Below are 19,418 nucleotides of genomic sequence, written 5' to 3'. Positions count from 1 at the left end.
TGATACATATATTATTTTTTAAAGCCAAAATGAATGTTCCAACACTGGAGACACTATTTGGCAGCCTATTTTTTCCCCTTAATTAACATATAATAAATATTTGCCTTTGTCATTAAATGTTCCTGTAGAACATACATTTTAGTGGCTGCAAAATAGTCCTTTTGTTGATGTCCCATTGACTTAACTAATCTATAACTGTAGAAGAAATAATTTATAACCAAAAAAGACCATCATTATACATATAGCTTTGCCTACATTCTTAAAAATTTTCTTCAAATTAAACCATAAAAGTGTCGAGACAAAGGGTGGCGTAATTTTCAGACTCTTCGTATGTATTTGTCAATATGAATTTTTCAGCCCTAAAAGGTTGTACCACTTTGTATTTGTACAGCCTATGAACATGCCTGCCCCTGAGCTGGTTTGAATTCTGTGTATCTTTGCCAAACCGTTTGGCCATTAAAAACTATTTTGTTCTGCTACCATTTGTTTATTTATTAAACAAGTGCTTATCCAGCAACTTCTATGTACAGGCTCTGTTCTTGGGTGGGAGGCATTGCAATGAACACAGGCTCTGGCACAGACAGGGTTGGAATCCCAGCTGTCTCGTTCCCTCTGTGACCTTGGGCAGGTTCCTCACCTGAGCCTCCATTTTCTCAGCTACAAAATGGAGGCAAACACAACCCATCCAAGTGGTGATTCTAGAAGTTAGACACATGGACATGTGCACAGTGGTACAGCCCAGGCGGAGTCCTGGGGCCTCTCAGTAAGTATTAATGCTTGGACTCCATCGCCCTGCAAGCCTGTGCAGCTACTCTGTTGATGCACCCACTCTTCCCATGACATTTGATGGAGCCTCCACTGGGAAGCTTCAGCCCTCCACCCACTGTGCTCTTGTGTCTCAGACAACTTCTCCATCTGAGGGAAGAGAGACTAATTATGGGAAGCTGATACTTGTAGTTTGTCAGATCTCACATTGACATTGCATTCATTTTAAGATGGGAACTGTGGCCACACACACGGCATCTGAATCTAATGACCTTGAAGTCTCTCCCTTTATGTTAAAGTCAGAGGCTTTAGTGGATGGAGAATTAGGCTGAAACTTGGCCAACTCCGCCTTCATGCTGAGCTACGGCGTTCTGATTTGCCTTAGCTCCCCTTCTCTATATGGAAGCACTCCACCATTAACACAAATAATGCTAGGGTTTCACATTTCTGATCTTTTATAAGGAAATAAAAAATTTATTTATCTTTACAGAAAATAAAAAGTTGTAGGTTTAGCTAAGGCTCCATTCTGACCCTTTCCTTACTCTTCAGTTAACCACTAGCCTGGAGCTAGTACATTGCATTTCTATGCATTATTTTTTATGGAGGTGAAACTTAACATGGTATAAAATTCACCATCTTAAAGTAAACAATTCGTGGCATTCAGTGCATTACACTAGCACAGCCACCAGCTCTAGCAAGCTCCAAAATGTTTTCTTCTTGCCAAAAGAAAGCCCCTGTAACCGTTAAGCAGTCACTTTCCATTTCTTACGCCCCCACCTCCAACCCTTGGCAACTACCAATCCGTTCCTGTCACTACAGACTTACCTATTCTAGATCTTTCATACAAAGGGACACATATAAAACGTGGCTTTTTGTGTCTAGCTTCCCTCACTTAGAATAATGTTGTCAAGGTTCTTCCATGTTGTGACATGTACCCGTACTTCATTCTTTTTTCATAGCTCAACAATATTCCGTTGTATGTCTACGCTGTCTAAGTCGGGTTGAGTTCCATGTACACCTACTTTCTGCCTGCTGCATTGGGCCAGCATTTCTTACTTGGTGATGATCCGAGCAAGAGCCCCGCTTCCCTAATGTGTAAGCCTGGTGGATGGTGTGGGCAGGAAGGCCGCTGGGTGATCCTGCGCATGGTCTTTGGCACCAAAAAACGTGGATTCCAGCCACGCTTTAACGCATCATAGTTACGTGAGTGTGATAAAGGCAACGGGCCCTTCATGCCTTTGTGTCCTCTTCTATAAAATGGGGATGAAATATCAACCACTTCATTCGGGGTTGCTGAGTGTAGCGCGCGAAACAGTGCACAGTGACTCTGTGCGGTGCCTGGCACACAGGGAAGTGACCAATTCAACACATTTTCAAATCATTTATCAAGTACCTGCCATGTGGCAGGAGTGCAACAGTGGGCACAACAGTGAACAATCGGTAACTCGCCGTCCAGAGAAAGCAGACAAGATGACGTGAAAACCACCACCGGTGTGATAACAGGCTGGGGGGCTGTAGGCCAGAGACAGGGTGCTCCAGAGCTAGCTAGTGTTACAAGGCCAGAGGGGCTCCCACAGGACACGATGTCTGATCCATCAAGACTTAAACAAAAGTACGTTTAAAATCTCTCCCTTCCTCTCTGTATCCCCTGCCCCCACGGTGCCCAACTGGCTGCCTCAGTCTCCCGGTTGGTCATTCATCTCCCCTGCCTGGCCCTCTCTCATCCACTGTCCACAGCACAGCCAGAGAATCATTATAAGAATAACAAAGATGACAGTTTCCCCCACTCGGTGGCTCCTATGATACAATCTAAACTCTTCAAGCCCTGAAGTCATTTGATCTCATCTATTTCTCTGACTGCCTCTGTTATAGGCCACTTTGCCCTTTTTAAGCCCCAACCCACTCTCCTTTCATTGCTAGAATTCCCAACGCCCTCTCCTGCCTCAGAACCTTCACGTAGGCTTTTCTCCCTTCCTGGAGGACTCCACTCCTGTCTTCACCAAGCTAAGTCATCCTCAGGAATCTCTTTAAATGTCCCGTCCTTAGTGTGGCCTTCCTTGACCCCTAGAACTAAAGTAGTCTCTGAAGCCCTCGAGACCTGGCCAGACCAGAGGCAACTCTGGTGTCCTGATAGAGCTGTCCTTTCAGGGGGACAACAAGATGACTTCAACCCAGGCATTGTGTCTCATCACCTATATCCCATCTGCCAAGGTTGGCTGAGCATCCACTATGCACCCAGCATGGCTCTAGTTCTGTGAAATTACAAATGACCAGGGCTCAACCCCTGGCAGGAGCTGTGTAGGGAATTTGGGACCACCCAGCCCAGAGACGGTACAATTGTCAATACCACTGAGGAACAAGGCTCAATGTCCTCTCCACAAAACATACTGCTATGATCAAGCATCAGTAGAGGTGAGCTTTGCTGGCCTTTAAACTTACTTCCAAATCAAAGATTCTGTGACCCTGTCTGTGTTCCAGGGACTGAGGACGCCTAACTGTTGGGGAGTTCGCATTCCCCTAGATTTTGTTTTCATACAGGAATAGGGTAGTGTAAATTCACACAACCTTTTGGAAAGCCGTTTGGCAGCATGTACCAAGAGAGACATAAAACATCCAAATCTTTTGACCCAGTAATTCCATTTCTGGGAATCTATCCCAAGGAAATAATCCTAAATAGGGGTAAAGGCTTATGCACAAAAGTTTTCAATGTAATCTCATTTATAACAGGAAAAAATGGAAATAGCTTAATTGTCCAATCACAAGGGGAAAGAGATTAAATAAATTATGGTACAACTACTTGATGAATATTGTTTGGCCATTAATGGTTCCAAAGAATAACAGAGGAGAAATGCTTATTATATAATATTAGGTTAAAGAAAAAGTAAGCTGGTGATCTAGCAAGCCCACTTCTGTGGGTATATACCCAAAGGAAAAGAAAACAGGATGTAGAAGAGATATCTGCACTACACTATTTATTGCTATATTATTCACCATAACCATGATATGGAAACCGCCTAAGTGCCCATTACCAGTTGAATGGATAAAGATGTGGTATATATCATAGAATATTATTCAGCCATGAGAAAGAAGGAAATCCTGTCGTTTGTGACAACATTATAGTAAGTGAGATAAGTCAGGCAGAGAAAAACAAATACTATATGTTATCACTTATATGTAGATTCTTAAAAAGCTAACTATGGCTACAATGGCAATCATATTATAATACAAACATATATCAAATCAACGTGTTTTACACCTCAAATTTGCACAATGTTGGGTGCCAGATATATTTCAATTACAAAGAAAGAAAGAAAAAGCAAGCAGCAACAGTGACAGATAATATTACACATCTCTGCACAAAAGGTCTATGCACGTGCACGCACACACACACAGAACAAAAAATAATGGAAGAATAAACTAAAATGGTAACAGCGGTTATTTGAAAAATAGAACTGTAGTTTCGTTACTTTTATTTTTCCACCTTTTCCTCTTCTACAAGGTTTTTTTTTTAAGTTTTTAAGTTTTTATTTAATTAATTAATTAATTTATTTATTTATTTATTTATTTATTTTTGAGAGAGAAAGAGACAGAGTGCAAATGGGGGAGGGGGTAGAGAGAGAGAGAGGGAGACACAGAATCCGAAGCAGACTCCAAGCTCTGAGCTGTCAGCACAGAGCCCGATGTAGGGCCCGAACTCACTGTGAGACTGTGACCTGAGCCAAACTCGGACGCTTAACCGACTGAGCCACCCAGGAGCCCCTACAAGTTTTCTTTAATGAGCACATATGTAAAATAAAATATGGGTAATTCTGTATGACAGTTACACTCAGCATCCAGAGCATAGAAAATAAATTCTGAGGTTAAATAGAATACATGTATTTTGATGAAAACTTTGCAAATTATGAATAGGAAAACCTATTAGAAGGAAATCACACACACACGCAAACACACACCCACACGGCCAAACAAAAAATGAACAAACCAAGCCTGTCACCGGTTCTATTACAAACATGATCCGTGGTTGGATGGTTTTCTTACCTTTCCTTGCTCAGGGGTGCTGTCTACCATAGCCCTTCATTCTTGCCTTCCTCAATCCTTCTTGACATGGCAGTCCAAGAGACCTTTTCTTCTTTAAAGGTTTATTTTTGAGGGAGGGGAGGGGGTAGTAGCGAGAGGGAGGGGCAGGGAGAGGGAGACAGATAATCCCAAGCAGGCTCCATGCTGGCAGCGCAGAACCCATCACAGGGCTTGAACTGATGAACTATGAGATCATGACCTGAGCCGAAGTCTGATGCTTAACTGACTTAGGCACCCAGGCGCCCCTAAGAGACCTTTGTAAACTGTATGTATGGTCCTGTCACTCCCAATCCTACTCTTCACTAGATCCACAATGGCCTCTCCATTCCTGTGATCAGCCTCGGCTCCCTCTCTGCCTGTATTTCTCACTGGTGTCTTTTCACAGTCTTCTGCTCCCCGCCAACTTTCTCCTAGTTTCTCCAAGGTATCCTGTGCTGTCCCAGTGCCAGGCTTTTCCTCAAGCTATTAGCTCTGCTTGGAAAGCTTACTCTACCCCAGCTCACACCTATTTTTCCAGATACCTGACATCAGCTTTCAAGTCTTAAGAAATTGCTTAGAAGTTATTTCCTTGGGCAGTTTTTCTAACCACATACATGAGGTTATTCCAAAAACCCAGATCTAGAGCCCAGAAGGGGTGCCACCAAAGAAATGCATTTCCCAGCACCAGCAAGAAGGTAAATTCTAAATATTTTAAAAGAATATTTAAAAAATATTTTTAAAAAAAATAAAAAAAAAAGAAGGAAGGTCTCTGACTTAAAATTGCTTCTCCTTTCATCAACAGAAACCAACATTTCTTGCGTAGCACGAATGCCCGTCAATGAGATGCATTACTTCATTAATCTTAACAAGCATCCCTGGTTTGAGCAGTTTTCGATTTTTAATTTATGGAAGAGAAAAGTAAGGTTTAGACAGGCGATGCAAATTGCCCAAGGGCACATGGTGGGGCAAAGAAGACTTTAACTTTCAAAACCAGTGGTCTTACTCTGCCTGCTGCCACAAAGAAATGTCAGTGGGAAGAGAGAAGATGGGGAGAGTCCTGCTAATTTAGACTGTGGTAACATTCCATTTATTTTGTCTTTTCTTTGCCAAAACCACTCTCCTCAGCTTTCTTCCCAAGCACACTATGAGTCACCATTGGATTTCCATCCACTGGGATGGAGTCAGTGAGAATGTTGTTTTGGCTGGCAGGGTCTGTATGTGCAAGTGTTACCACCTGCTGCTAAATCTTTGTCTCTGTTGGGTCTATTGTCACTCTGGACTCTGAGACTGGCTCATGTCCACTGGTCTCCTCCAAGAATGCCCCAAATGTTTTCAGCAAGAAGAAAAGCAGAGAACAAGGGTCTTCCTTATCTGGGTAGACATTTAGTAACACCCAGGAGTTGGAATACAACTGAGATGCCCCAAAAGAAGTGAGTTTAGGGGTTTTCAATAAATGTGAGCTATTGTATTATTATCACCACCATCATCACTCTTTTTCTGCCTAGATAATGTCACACAGAGACTCTCAACGGCCTCAGGATAGAGAGGCTTCATCAGTAAATGGCCATGTTGCCTCTGGCCTCCCTGCAACCAACATGGGCCTTTGGATGCTTTTCAGGTGCAAACAAAGTGGACACAGAGAACAGAGGACAGATAGTTCATCAAAGAACACAGCCCAAGCTGCAAGAGTCAGAGCAGTGGGGCTAATGCCAGCAATATTAGCAAATGTCCATTGTTTGGGTTCACTTTTGTAGCACGCAAGAGCTTGGACGTGAAGGCACAAAACTGCAAGGCCAGAGAGAGCAGGTCAGAGACTGTTGCAAGAGGTCAGGGGAGAGACAGGGAACAGGAGAGCTCCTCACATGGCTGTTGAAACATACTGGTCAGTGGTTACCTCCAGAAGCCAATCAGCATTGAATACTCTGACATCTAATTGGCATTAGTCATTAACCCATCAGTATATGCTGCACCTCTACATTCTAGCCCTTGGCTGCGTGGGGGTAGCACAAAGATGAGTAAGACAGGGCTCTTGACCCATATGAGCACATTATAAGGTGTGTATTCTTATACCTGTATATCTGTATCAGTCATAACTCATGTACAGAAGCCTGAATTCCCCTCGGAGATTGCAAACCCGTTAAAAGGAAGCATTGGCTTTTCACGTTTACTGGGGTCCCTCTTCCCTTCCAGAACTCCAGACAAATTGAGAAATAAAGCAAAAGATGATGGGCATCCACATTGTGGAAATAAGTGAAGATTAACCAGATGAGAGCAAGGAAAGACTATGTACTCTGAACTTGCTATAGCAAGGGAGTCGGCCACCATCACTTGCTTTTTGGCAGAGATTCAAAGAAAGGCAGAGGGGCAGGAAAGCTTCCTAGTAGAAAAAAATGGGAGGCTTCAGGCATTGCCTGACTGGAGGCTGTCGGTGTGGGGAACAGGAGGGTTTTGGAGTCCAGCTCTGCCCCTTACCAGCAACGCTAGTGAGCCATGGCCATCGCCACGGCTGCAAAGACAATCTTCCCCTAACCTCCGTCCCCTTGCCCACCATGAGGAAATCCAAGCAGCTACCTCACTGGCTCGTGGTAAAGAATAAACAAGAAGTACATGTAAAGTGCTTAGGACAGTGCCTCACCCCAATAAACGCTTGATGAATGGTAACTATTTTTTTATTTTTCATCATTCAAAGATGCGGCATCTCAGAAACAACCTTAAGTGTCCATCGATGGACGAATGGATAGAGAAAATGTGGTATGTATATACAATGGAAAATTATTCAGCCATAAAAAAGAAGGAAATCCTGCCCTTTGCCACAACATGGATGGGCATGATGTCAAGTGAAATAAGTCAGACGGAGAGAGACAAGTGCCGTATGATCTCACTTACATGTGGAATCTAAAAACAAAAACAAAACCTGGGGCACCTGGTGGCTCAGTTGGTGGAGCTGGACTTCGGCTCAGGTCATGATCTTGCTGTTGGTGAGTTCGAGCCCTACATCAGGCTCTGTGCTGTCAGCCTATCCATGCAGAGCCCGCTTTGGATCTTCTGTCCCCTCTCACTGCCCCTCCCTCACTTGTGCTCTTCCAAAATTAAATAAATATTAAAAAAAAAAAAAAAAAAAAAAAACAACTCCTACTATAGACATCAGATTGGTGGTTTCCCAGGCTGGGAGTAGGGTTGGGTGGGTGGCATGGGTGTAGGAGGCCAAGGGGTGCAAACTTTCAGTTATAAAATAAATAAGTCCCAGGGGTGTCATGTACAGCATGGTGACTAGAGCGCACACTGCCTCGCAGACCTAAAAGTTGCGAAGAGAATAAATCTTAAAAGTTCTCAGCACATGAAAAAAATCATTTGTAACTAAGGGTGGTAAGGGATGCCAACTAGACTGTGTGACCACTTCACAATATGTACATCTACTGCATCACTACGCTGTGCACCTGAAACTAATATAATGTCATACGTGGACCATATCTCAATGTTGTTTTTAAAAAGAACACACACACACATACACACACACACAAAGATACAGCGTCTCTCACATGCCTGATAGGTCTCAAGAAAGTATGCAAATTGAAGTCCGCCTAGCCCAGAGGCATAGAGGTAGTGAAGCAAACACACTGAGATGGGCTGTCCACCTGGAGGTCATGCCCAAGTTCCCCCCTGGCCCTTCTGGTTCGACTGCCCCACGGTGGGCATGGAAGCTGCTGTGCCCAGCCTTGCAGAGACCTGCTCCAGGGCAGACGCACCCCATTCTACGCCGGTCGGTTGACTCTTAAGTCTCCAAAGCAACTCATCACCCCGTTGGCCTTCACATTCCGACATTCTTAGATTACCTTTTAAAAATAGCACCGGCTCTCTAGTGTCTCTTCAACAATCTCAGGACGGTTTGACAGGTTGTGTTAGTGACAGCCGAACACTGGAGCACCCAGCACCAGCACCACTCATGCTGGACGTGCTGTGTGTGGTTTTCCGTCCCAGGGTTCCCCCTCCCAACCATCATAGGGTCAGGCCTTCCATGAACCCGCCTCTTCTTGGAATTTTTGTAACAAGTCATGGGAGAGCTTCCCGTGCACTTTGAAAACTTCGCTGAAGAAGCTTGACAGCCCCATAAAATTACATTTCAGAACTTCACGGCACAATATGGCAGTCTGTGAGTAAAGTGCTTTCCAGACATTTTTGACTTATCTAAAGTATGCTCGTTTTTTGCTTAAAGAGGCCTCAAGGGACGATGGAGCTGCAGGGTGTCAATCGCTCTGTCACTTATTATCCAAGATGATAAAAATTGCTAGGTTTTCTGAACTAGTTATGGAATAAATGATATGATGGGTGGAGTTTGCTTCACAACACACAAAATGCAGGAATGGGGGAGAGGGGGAAGGGACCTTAAGTGAACGGGGGCACCGGGGACACAATATTATTCCCCTTGCGTAACTTGCTGTGGGATGCTGGGTGCAGGGGACCTCATTGTATATGAAATTTTCTGCAATTTTTAAACATTTTCTTATGATTTACAATACGAGAAGTGATATTTTGAACATAAGGGGGGGATCAAGTATTATGGCCTGGGATAGTACTGTTTGTTAATTCTCAATTTATCCACAATGAGGGATATTTATATATATAAAGAATTTTGCAGTGTCTCCTCCATGTGAAGTCAAGAATGAGGGCTTGATGACAGGCCATGCTGTGTGAGGAGTGACTCCTGGAAGTGATACAGGAATGCAAGTTCTAACATCGTGTGTTATTGTGACCTTTGGGCAAGTCACTTCTCCCTGCATCTGTTTTCTGGTCTATAAAATGGAAAAATCAGGCTGTTGCCCTCTGGGGGTTCTTCCTTCCCTGATGGCATGAAATTCTTGCTGGAATGTGAGCTCCGTGCACATCAGGATCCTGTCTTCCTCTTTCAACTCCTATCCCCCCGGGGCCAGGGACACCACCTGGCACACAGAAGGAGTCAATAACATTTGTTCGTTCAATGAGTGAGTGAACTGCCTTATTTTTAAACATGCAAACTACTTTTCTCACAAGAGCACACTTCTTTCCCTACAGTGAAAGCAGACTGAGTTCATAAATCACACTGAACTGGCAGCTGGGTGGCTCCGTCGGTTGAGCATCTGACTTGATTTCGGCTCAGACCATGATCTTACAGTTTGTGAGTTCAAGCCCTGCATCAGGCTCTGCGCTGACAATGTGGAGCCTGCTTGGGATTCTCTCTCTCTCTCTCTCTCTCTCTCTCTCTCTCTTTCTCTCTCTCAATAAATAAATAAATAAATAAATAAGCTTTAAAAAAAGAAAAGAAAGAAAGAAACTACACTGAGTCTTTATGGCTTGTTGAACTCACCTTGAAAAGCCCAGAAAGTGCCAATAGGCATCTCCTTAATGTACACCATCTTCATTGTTGTAACCTATCAGGGCTAAAGGAAAGTTGACAGCCTGACCCACAAAACCTTGCCCATAGTCCTTCAAGGGTTCCTACCACTCCCCAGGACAAAGCCCAGAACCTTCCATGGGCAGCAGAGCCATCCCCCTTCCAGGCTCATGCTCTCCTTTGTTCTTTCTCAATGGCCTTCTTATACGCCAGGACCTTTGCACATGGCAATCCCTGCACATGGAAGCGTTTTCTCACCTCTCTTCCTGGCTATTGTCTGCTCCTGTTTCATATTTCAGGTCAGATGCCCTCCCTGATCCATACTCTCGGCTATGTCTCCTGCTAAACACGCCTGTAACACCCTTCAGAATGGTTTCCAGAGTTTACTGAACTTATCAAATTACCTCATCTGTCCTTAATATGATAAAATTCCGAAACAACTTCATACTTCTCCCATCACGTCTTCCAATCAAATGTGTTTGGATCTTTCTTCCTCGTCCTTTCATGTCACTGCAGGCAAATTCATTAACTTTCTCGTCACTTTCAGTTACATGACCCAGTTTCATTATTTAATTGTGACTCCTTTTCAGATATTAAAAAGACCAATCTAAAGAATAACTTTCACCTCACATCCAAAACACAGTTTGTTCCCTTTCTGTGCCTTCAGTTCAGGATATACTACGGGTTTTCCGCTTTTCCTCCATCTCCTACCCCTGCTTCTGCTTCACACATGCCTAGAGTCAGACCACAGGGTAAGAGAAGTAGAAAAACATGATCAAAGTATTTTGAGATATCACCTCATGCCAGTCAGTCTGCCTAAAATGAACAAATAGGAAACTATAGATTCTGGCAGGGATGTGGAGAAATGGGAATGCTGTTGCACTGTTGGTGGGAATGCAAACCGGTGCAGCCGTTCTGGAAAACAGTGTGGAGGTTCCTCAAAAAATTAAAAATAGATCTCCCCCATGACCCAGCAATAGCACTGCTAGGAATTTACCCGAGGGATACAGGAGTGCTGATGCACAGGGGCACTTGTACTCCAGTGTTTATAGCAGCACTTTCAACAATAGCCAAACTATGGAAAGAGCCTAAATGTCCATCAGCTGATGAATGGATAAAGAAATTGTGGTTTATATTCACAATGGAATACTACTTGGCAATGAGAAAGAATGAAGTATGGCCTTTTGTAGCAACATGGATGGAACTGGAGAGTGTTATGCTAAGTGAAATAAGTCATATAGAGAAAGACAGATACCATATGTTTTCACTCTTATGTGGATCCTGAGAAACTTAACAGAAGACCATGGGGAGGGGAAGGGGAAAAAAAGTTAGAGAAGGGGGGAGCCAAAGCATAAGAGACTCTTAAAAACTGAGAACAAACTGAGGGTCGATGGGGGGTGGGAGGGAGGGGAGGGTGGGTGATGGGTATTGAGGAGGGCACCTGTTGGGATGAGGACTGGGTGTTGTGTAGAAACCAATTTGACAATAAATTTCATATTTAAAAAAAAAAACAAAGTATTTTTACTCAATACATGCTATTTGCATGGTTCTCTCCTGGCACACATGGCTCTGCCCCAAGTCTTCAAAGGCCAGCTCTCTCTAGTTGAACATATTCCCAGGGCCGGTAGAAGCTTTCTGAAAGACCTCCATAGTATAGAGTTCCCTGAATGGATGAATCACTCCTTGGTTGGTATTTTGCATTGCCCTGCGCCAGCGTCAGGTTCTGTATGTAGCTGCTGGCTTCTTACTGGCTTCCTCACCCTAGGAGGACTCTATCCTGGCTTAAGGTCCCATCTAATGGCCAACCCCACCTGCACCCTCAGCACCATCTGCCTCTTGAGAAGGCAAGGAGAGGCTCTTTGCCTCTCCAATGGCTACCCCTCTACTGGATCTCTTCTCTGATGGCCTTCTGCCTTAACAGAACTAGAGTTCTCTGGTTTCTATGATCACATAAGACATCAAGCTCCAGGGGTGGGCCAAGCTCCCCCACAACTTGTTTATCACATGTCTCTGATCCCACGAAAGCTGCAAAGCTTTCAGTTTCACAGTTTAGCTAAACATCCAACTGGAGAATAAATAGCTTCTTTCTTGCAGGCACCTTTCACATTATCAGTGATCTTTTGGGATCCTCACCACTTGGTTGGAAAGTTGGTGTCACTCTTCTCTTACCTCCCTTATCAGAAAGGAGGGGAGAGCTCCTCAGCACTTTCTTATCAGCTATTATCTCCCTACCTTGAAGGCTGTCTTCAACCATTAATCATTTTTGAACTTCTAGTTTTCTCTTATGTGCACTGAAAGTGGATGCTGGTCCAGCTATTTTTGGCAAGTCTTAAGTGGATGTGTGGGAACCGATTGCCCATTTATTCCCTACTTTGGGTCCTCATCTGAAACTCCAAGATGATAAGTCATCCTGTTAAACATAGTTCTGTGAGTATTTGATGAATGTCTGTCTTTTCCAGTAGACTTTTCCTCTATAAGGGCTCTGTGTTTACTCTCCCTTGAATACCAAGACCAAGCATTCAATGTCTAGCATATAGTAACAGCTCAATAAATATGTGATGAGGTAATCGGGGGCACCTGGGTGGCTCAGTCGGTTGAGCGTCCGACCTCAGCTCAGGTCATGATCTCACTGTTTGTGAGTTTGAGCTCTGTGTTGGGCTCTGTGCTGACAGCTCAGAGCCTGGAGCCTGCTTCGGATTCTGTGCCTCCCTCTCTCTCTGCCCCTCCCCCACTCGTGCTCTGTCTCTCTTTCTGCCTCTCAAAAATAAACGTTTTTAAAAAATTTTTTAAATAAATATGTGACGAGGTAATGAATAGAAAAACAATATGAAAGAAGACCAGATTTGTATCATTAAAACACCCTGGTTTAGAAGGACTAACAGACAGAGCATCATTCGAACAATAGAAGATCAGGCAAAGATTCCCAAAACCTGGCTATCCATCAGAATTACTCATGGAGCTGTTGAAAAATATAAATGCTTAGAACTGATCTGCTGGTATGCTGATTCAATAGATCTCATTGAGAATCCATGAGCTAAGATGCATAAGAGAGATCTAAATAATGTGCCAGGAGAGCTCCCGGGAAGGAGAGGCTGTACCTGATGGGGAGAATCAGGGAAACTTTCTGGAGCATCAAGGAGACTTTCTGGACAAAGCAATGTATAAGGATGAAAAACGTGAGCAGGTGAAGAAAGAGGCATGGGGAAGACATAGTTATCAGGAACTTGTAAGCCAGAGAAGATGAAATAAGCAAGGCACTGTGACTAGAAAGAGATTAGATTCTGGACAGAATCTAGTGCTTTGGGGAGGAGGAGTCAGATGGTCATTCCACCTGATTGAAAGCTCTTTGGATGCAGAAACCTGACCTAAAGTTAGCAATACCCAGGGAGGTATATGGTGTAATGTGGTTGGGTGAGCCAACTGTGGATTAGACTGCCTACATTCTTCATCTATAAAAGGAGGAGGATGAAATTATTCACCTCAAGAGGTTATCATGAAGATTAAAAGAAGTATTGATGTAATGTCTTAGTCTGTAAGTGCTCATTATATATCAGCTAGAACTTTTTTTTAATAATAATAGCCAGTTCTGCAAATATCTTCCCAACGCTGCATTTAGTCAAGGTCAGGTTGGTGGCTTGAAATAGGCCATGATTGGAAGTTTGTTGTGTTGTTGTTGTTGTTGTTGTTGTTTTAAATCACTAATCATCAAGGAAATGCAAATCAAAACCATAATGAGATACCACCTTGTACCTGTCAGAATGGCTAACATCAAAAAGACAGGAAGTAACAAGTGTTGGCAAGGATTTGGAGAAAAAGGAATGCTCGTTCATTGTTGGTAAAAATGTGAATTGGTTAAGCCACTGTGGAAAACAGTATGGAGGTTCTTAAAAAAATTAAAAATACCACATGATCCCATCATTCCACCACTGGGTATCTAACCAAAGAATATGAAAATGCTAATTCAGAAAAATATATGCACCCTCACCGTGGGAGTGTTTATACACCGAGGAAATTGGCAAAACTACAAACTTGAACCCTTTCTTTGAGATCTGAACCAACACATTGTTAGATGCTCTGTGGATATCGATTGGATTGGTCTAGATTGAACAGACTTCAGTTGAAAAGTGAGTCAAGGATACAGGAAAACAAAAGCACAAGCTGAGAGGAAAAACTTCTCTGCATAGGCAAGGCAGAGGAAGACCTTGGCCTTGGAATGACTGACAGGAAAAAACTGAATATGATTTTTTTACTCTAAGCTAATGAAATAAGCTTCAGCATATTATTTTACCCATCACTTTCACCATTGTCTCTAAAATAAGCATGAGAAAAGCTGAGTGAAATAGTCACTAACAAGCTGTAGCCCCATCAGAGCTCTGAATGCTCTAGGAGAAAATTTCAAAGGCTAGTTCTCTCTGGAAAGATGTCCGAGAAGATACAGTTAATAAGGAGTTATCTGAGATGAAAAATAATTTTAAAAATCTAATATTGCAAAACAGAAAAATGCATGATACCTCAATAATACAAGAAACTTTATCATCAAATATTAAAGATAAATTAAGGAAGTTGCAAATGACACAGGAAAGAGAATATAAATGCCCGTAAATTGTATCAACACTTGGCCAAGGGAAGGCAGTAACACAAAAATACATCTGTCTGTTTTGGAAGTCAACAAACCACTTCTAAGTTCTTTAATAGAGATTGTGCTATTTCATAGAATGAGTGAGAAAAGCCCTTTAAGAAGTCATTACTTTATATAAATAAATTAACACATCAAACGGCTGAAACACCTGAAATTAAGCTTGTAAGGACTGATATTCTAGTTCAGCCTCTTACAACACTTCAGCGTCAGAAGTGGGGAGATTCCTTCAAGTCAAATAGTCAAGGCCATCTTACACATCAAAGTGTTATGGTGTGACATTATATTGGTACTGACCTAATGGAAGCATTTAGCTCCAGGGACCTGCTTTGCCTGTTCAAGTTCAACACGGTCATACGGTTTTATTTCAATGAATTGCTAGGATCCCATTTACTTTTATTAGCACATGGACTACTCAAGACCTAAATACTCCCCTCCATGAGCAACCTAAGAATTCTAGGGGCTTGCTTGCTTCAAAAGTGGTCATCCCAACTTCCAACTTACTTCCAAGGAAGATGTACAAAACAAAACCTTTAATTGTCCGCCCCATCCCCCCACCGTTGATTTAGCTGTCACCAATTTGTGACATTGTTGAACACTAGTCACGCACATTCCAGTAGATGCTTGTCCATTTGTGGGAGATACTGTTGCTGACCCCAATAGTACCCCCTTCCTAAGTTTCAGTGTAATGATCCTTTTAATTCACCACTATGTGTTTAACCACTATCCCCCAAATGATATCTGCTCTGACAGAATGACTGAAAGCAGACCAATTCGCAGCCTCATTCATACACTGTACCAGAGCCGCCACCCCGAAATCCTTTAGACCTTTTGGCCCAGATTCCCACTTACCTCCTGGTCAATTCCATTCTGTAATCCACCGTGTCCTTTCTTGGGGTGTCCTTTCTGGATGACAGGATTTGGACCAGGCCAACCCTGTAGTCCATGACTAACTTCCCTGAAGTTGCATCATGGAGAGGAATTGGACCCTTGGTTCCTTCCTTCCAGAAGACCATGGATGCTTTAAGCAAATAATCTCAACACCTCTCCAGCCAAAAATTCCTAAGAGGAAAAAGCCTTCATTGAGCTACTGTCAAGTACCTCCTTGTATGCACAGCACTAAAAGAGTCACTTGAGTGACTTCTCTCAGTAACTGTCTCCTTAACTGTACTTGTATCTCTACCCATATGTATAGAAGTGGCATTTTTTACAAATTCCATCTCATCAGCCACAACACATTGTTAGGGGATATTAAGAACTGTGAGAAAGCTTAGAAATAATGAAGGGTGCCATTTTATTTTGAGGAGGAGAAGACAGACCCAGGGACTCCATCTGATTAAGACCATACTCGATAAAATGATGGTAATCAGGGAAGGAAGGGGATAAAATCTGATGGTGTTAAGGGTACTAACTTGTAACGAGTGGTTAATAAACCTTAGAGCTCTAAGGCACAATTTGATGAATATAGATAATATTATTGTACTATAATTATATAATTTGATAACAACCATATTACGATATTTAAGTATACCAAAGAACACCATACACCTTACACTTACACAATGCTGTATGCAAAATTGACCAGTTTTTAAAAACCCTACTCTAATTAGGCAGAAAATCACTGTCTCACTTCTGTGCCCAAGGCATGGTTTTTACTGCCCTATGAGAGCATTCATATTTTGTCAGCCAACAAATCCAAAAGACCATTTTCCTCTAGATGGGAGGGTGGACAGCTAGGGTAAAATGAAGATCATCAAGATGGGGATCCCATCCATCTTCTTGGTCAAACTTAGCATCAGTGTTCACTTTGATAACTTTGGAAATACTTCTTCCAATTAGCGTTCTCAATGGCTTGAGAGGAATGGTGGGGAAAGCAGGATAAAAACAAGATTTTTCCGACACTGAATTTCCATAAATGACATCATGAATTATATATTGCTGTTGCTAAGGAGATGTAAGAAGTATGCATCAGAAGGAAACAAAGAAACTGATTACACCAAAGATGAGCAGTCACAGGCTTTGGAGAACCATTCTGCTTTTTGAGTTGTTATGATCAATTCTCTATAGTAACAAAGACATATCAGTCTTCTAAAAATACCCAATCATTTATCCATTCAGCAGAAAACAAAGAAAAGATCAGTGCGGTGCTCATAACCCTCTTCCATTTCGGAGCACATAGGATATGGGGCCCTTTTCCTGCCACGTTGACCAAGAATATTTACCACCTCTCCCTGTTTAGTCCACGAGACACCACCCAATTTCCAGAATTTGAAGATTCTACCTTGAAAATTCTCAACTAGGAAATGACTCTCTTCTCTAAGTTAACAACTAATTTCCAGTCAGTGAGTAATTTTTTTCCTGAAACTTCCACTCAGTGGAAAACAAATTAAGAGGGAAAAACTTAAGTAAACAAATCTGCAAAAGAGGCCACGACATACAGAGGTGGAGACACCTCTAAACTCACCAGTCAAAGAAAGCAGGAGCTTCAGGTTTATCTCAAACAAAACCGTAATTTTGACCAGCCCCTGATTGAGCCTCACCCCATGAATGACTTCCAGGACCTCTGGCTTTTTGGGACTAAAGGAGAAAATTATTTTTAGCACAACTATTTGGAAACCTCTGAGAACTTGGATCTCTTTTTCTGTCTGGTACCAAAGCAAGTTTTTCGCTGAAGCTCTCATGAAAGATCCTCAGTCTCTTGTGGATTTAGAATCCTGGAGCAAGCCACCAACCCAGAGAAAGGTATGGTGTTTCTTTTTTTTTTTTTTTTTAGAACTTTGGCAAATGTAGATGCAGTGGCCCATTTCACGATGGTAGCTTTGGAGTTTATTAAACAGACAGCTCTGTAAGAAAAATCCATGAAACTGAAGACCTACGTTCAAATCTCTGGTCTGACAGTAGTTTTGTGGCTATAGACAAGTTACCTGTCCAATCGACCACAAGGGGGTCCTTTGGAAAGATGATACAGACTTCACGTTGCTCTGTAGGCTACAAAATGTTTGCCAGCTCTCAGAATATTTTACTCTTATGCCATCATAGCACTTTACATAAAGCAGTCGAAGCTTTATCAATCATGAGCTGTTGATATAACTGTTGAGGAATACATGCTTTCTTCATTCAGCCTTCACTGAGCCTCTCCAGTCTTGGTCCTAAATGTTAGCGATACAGAGTTTATATTTCGGTGGAGGAAAAGCAAGGAGATAGACAGTCCTAACACAGCGTAGTTGTGAGGTGCTGCACGCCGCGTAGTGACAGGAGAAGGGAAGGTTTTCCATGGCTAACAGGAGAGGCACCTCTGAGGAGGAAAACTGGAGCCCCAAAGACAGAGATGAGGAACCAACATAACAGAAGCTTCTGGTATATGAACACCTAAGTGCTCCACCCTGTCTTGCTCACTCCTAGGGTCACTCCTAGGGCAGCTGGGGAAGGATAAAACCTACTATTGCGAAATGTCTTCCTCTGGGGGCCAAGGATATGTCACATTTTGGCCATGCCTGGTTACCTATCTTTTCCCTAATGATTTCCAGGCAAAATACATTCTCAAGTCAAACTAGTAATCGAGTCAGCCCTTTGTCATGAAGTGATGTGACAGTTTCCCTCCCGTGATATGGGGGAAAACTCGAGTGTTTGGAGACAGGAAGAGCTCAGTTCAAATCCTGCCTGTGCCATTTTTATGGCTGTGGACTTGGGTCCTCAGAGTCTCAATTATCTTGTTTGAAAAATCGAGATAATATCACCTACTGCATACGAGTGGTTTAGGGATGAAGTAAATGCTGTTTTAAAACACCCAGCACAGGGGGCCTGGGTGGCTCGGTTGGTCAAGTGTCTGACTCTTGATTTTGGCTCGAGTCATGATCTCACAGTCCATGAGCTCAAGCCCCACATCAGGCTTTGCACTAATGGCATGGAACCTGCTTGGGATTCTCTCTCTCCTTTCTCTCTGCCCCTCTCCTCCTCATGCTCTCTGTCTTTCTCTCTCTCTCTCAAAATAAAAAAATTAAAAATAAATAAATAAATAAATAAATAAATAAAGCACAGTAATAAAAATGCTAGTATGTTCCCTGCATTCCAACTCATCTGGGTTTTTTTTTTTCACTTAGTGTTTTTTCTGTTATGGTAAAATATACATAACATAAAACTTACAATTTTTAAGTACACAGCTCTGTGGCAGCAAGGATACTTACACTGTTGTACAACCATCACACCATCATCTATCTCCAGAACTTTTTGAGACTTTGAACTCATTAAATATTAACCCCCACCCCACTCTCCAGCTGCTGGCAAGCACCATTTGACCTTCCATGTCTACAATTTTTACTATTCCAGATACGTCATGTAGGTAAAATCATGCAATGTTTGTCCTTTTGTGACTGGCTTATTTCACTTAACATAAAGTTTTCAAGATTCCTCCATGTTGTAGAATGGGTCAAAATTCCCTTTTAATGGTCGAATAAGATTCCATTGTATGTAGGTACTATATTGTGTTTATCCATTCATCCGCTAATTCACCTTTTTGCTGTTATGAATAACGCTATGATGAGAATGGGTGTGCAAATATCTGAGTCTCTGCTTTCAGTGCCTTTACGTATATAC

At 42.5% G+C, this 19,418-nt stretch overlaps 1 protein-coding gene across 3 annotated transcripts in view; it reads left to right on the top strand.

The window, feature by feature from the left end:
* C1QTNF7 (C1q and TNF related 7) overlaps window positions 1-19,418 on the top strand; it is a 106,021-nt gene that overhangs the window by 73,668 nt on the left and 12,935 nt on the right. The window contains exon 1 of one of the 3 annotated variants that reach the window (XM_015072976.3): window positions 15,246-17,567. The exons of the other annotated variants lie outside the window; for them this stretch is intronic. The gene's annotated coding sequence lies outside the window, so the exon portion shown is untranslated. Of the gene's footprint in view, window positions 1-15,245; window positions 17,568-19,418 lie in introns of those variants that run through there. 3 annotated transcript variants of the gene reach the window in all.

The sequence above is a fragment of the Acinonyx jubatus genome, chromosome B1, assembly GCF_027475565.1.
Source record: "Acinonyx jubatus isolate Ajub_Pintada_27869175 chromosome B1, VMU_Ajub_asm_v1.0, whole genome shotgun sequence".
NCBI lineage: Eukaryota > Metazoa > Chordata > Mammalia > Carnivora > Felidae > Acinonyx > Acinonyx jubatus.
Note: the sequence above shows the minus strand (reverse complement) of the source record. Positions and strands in the feature narration are given on the sequence as shown.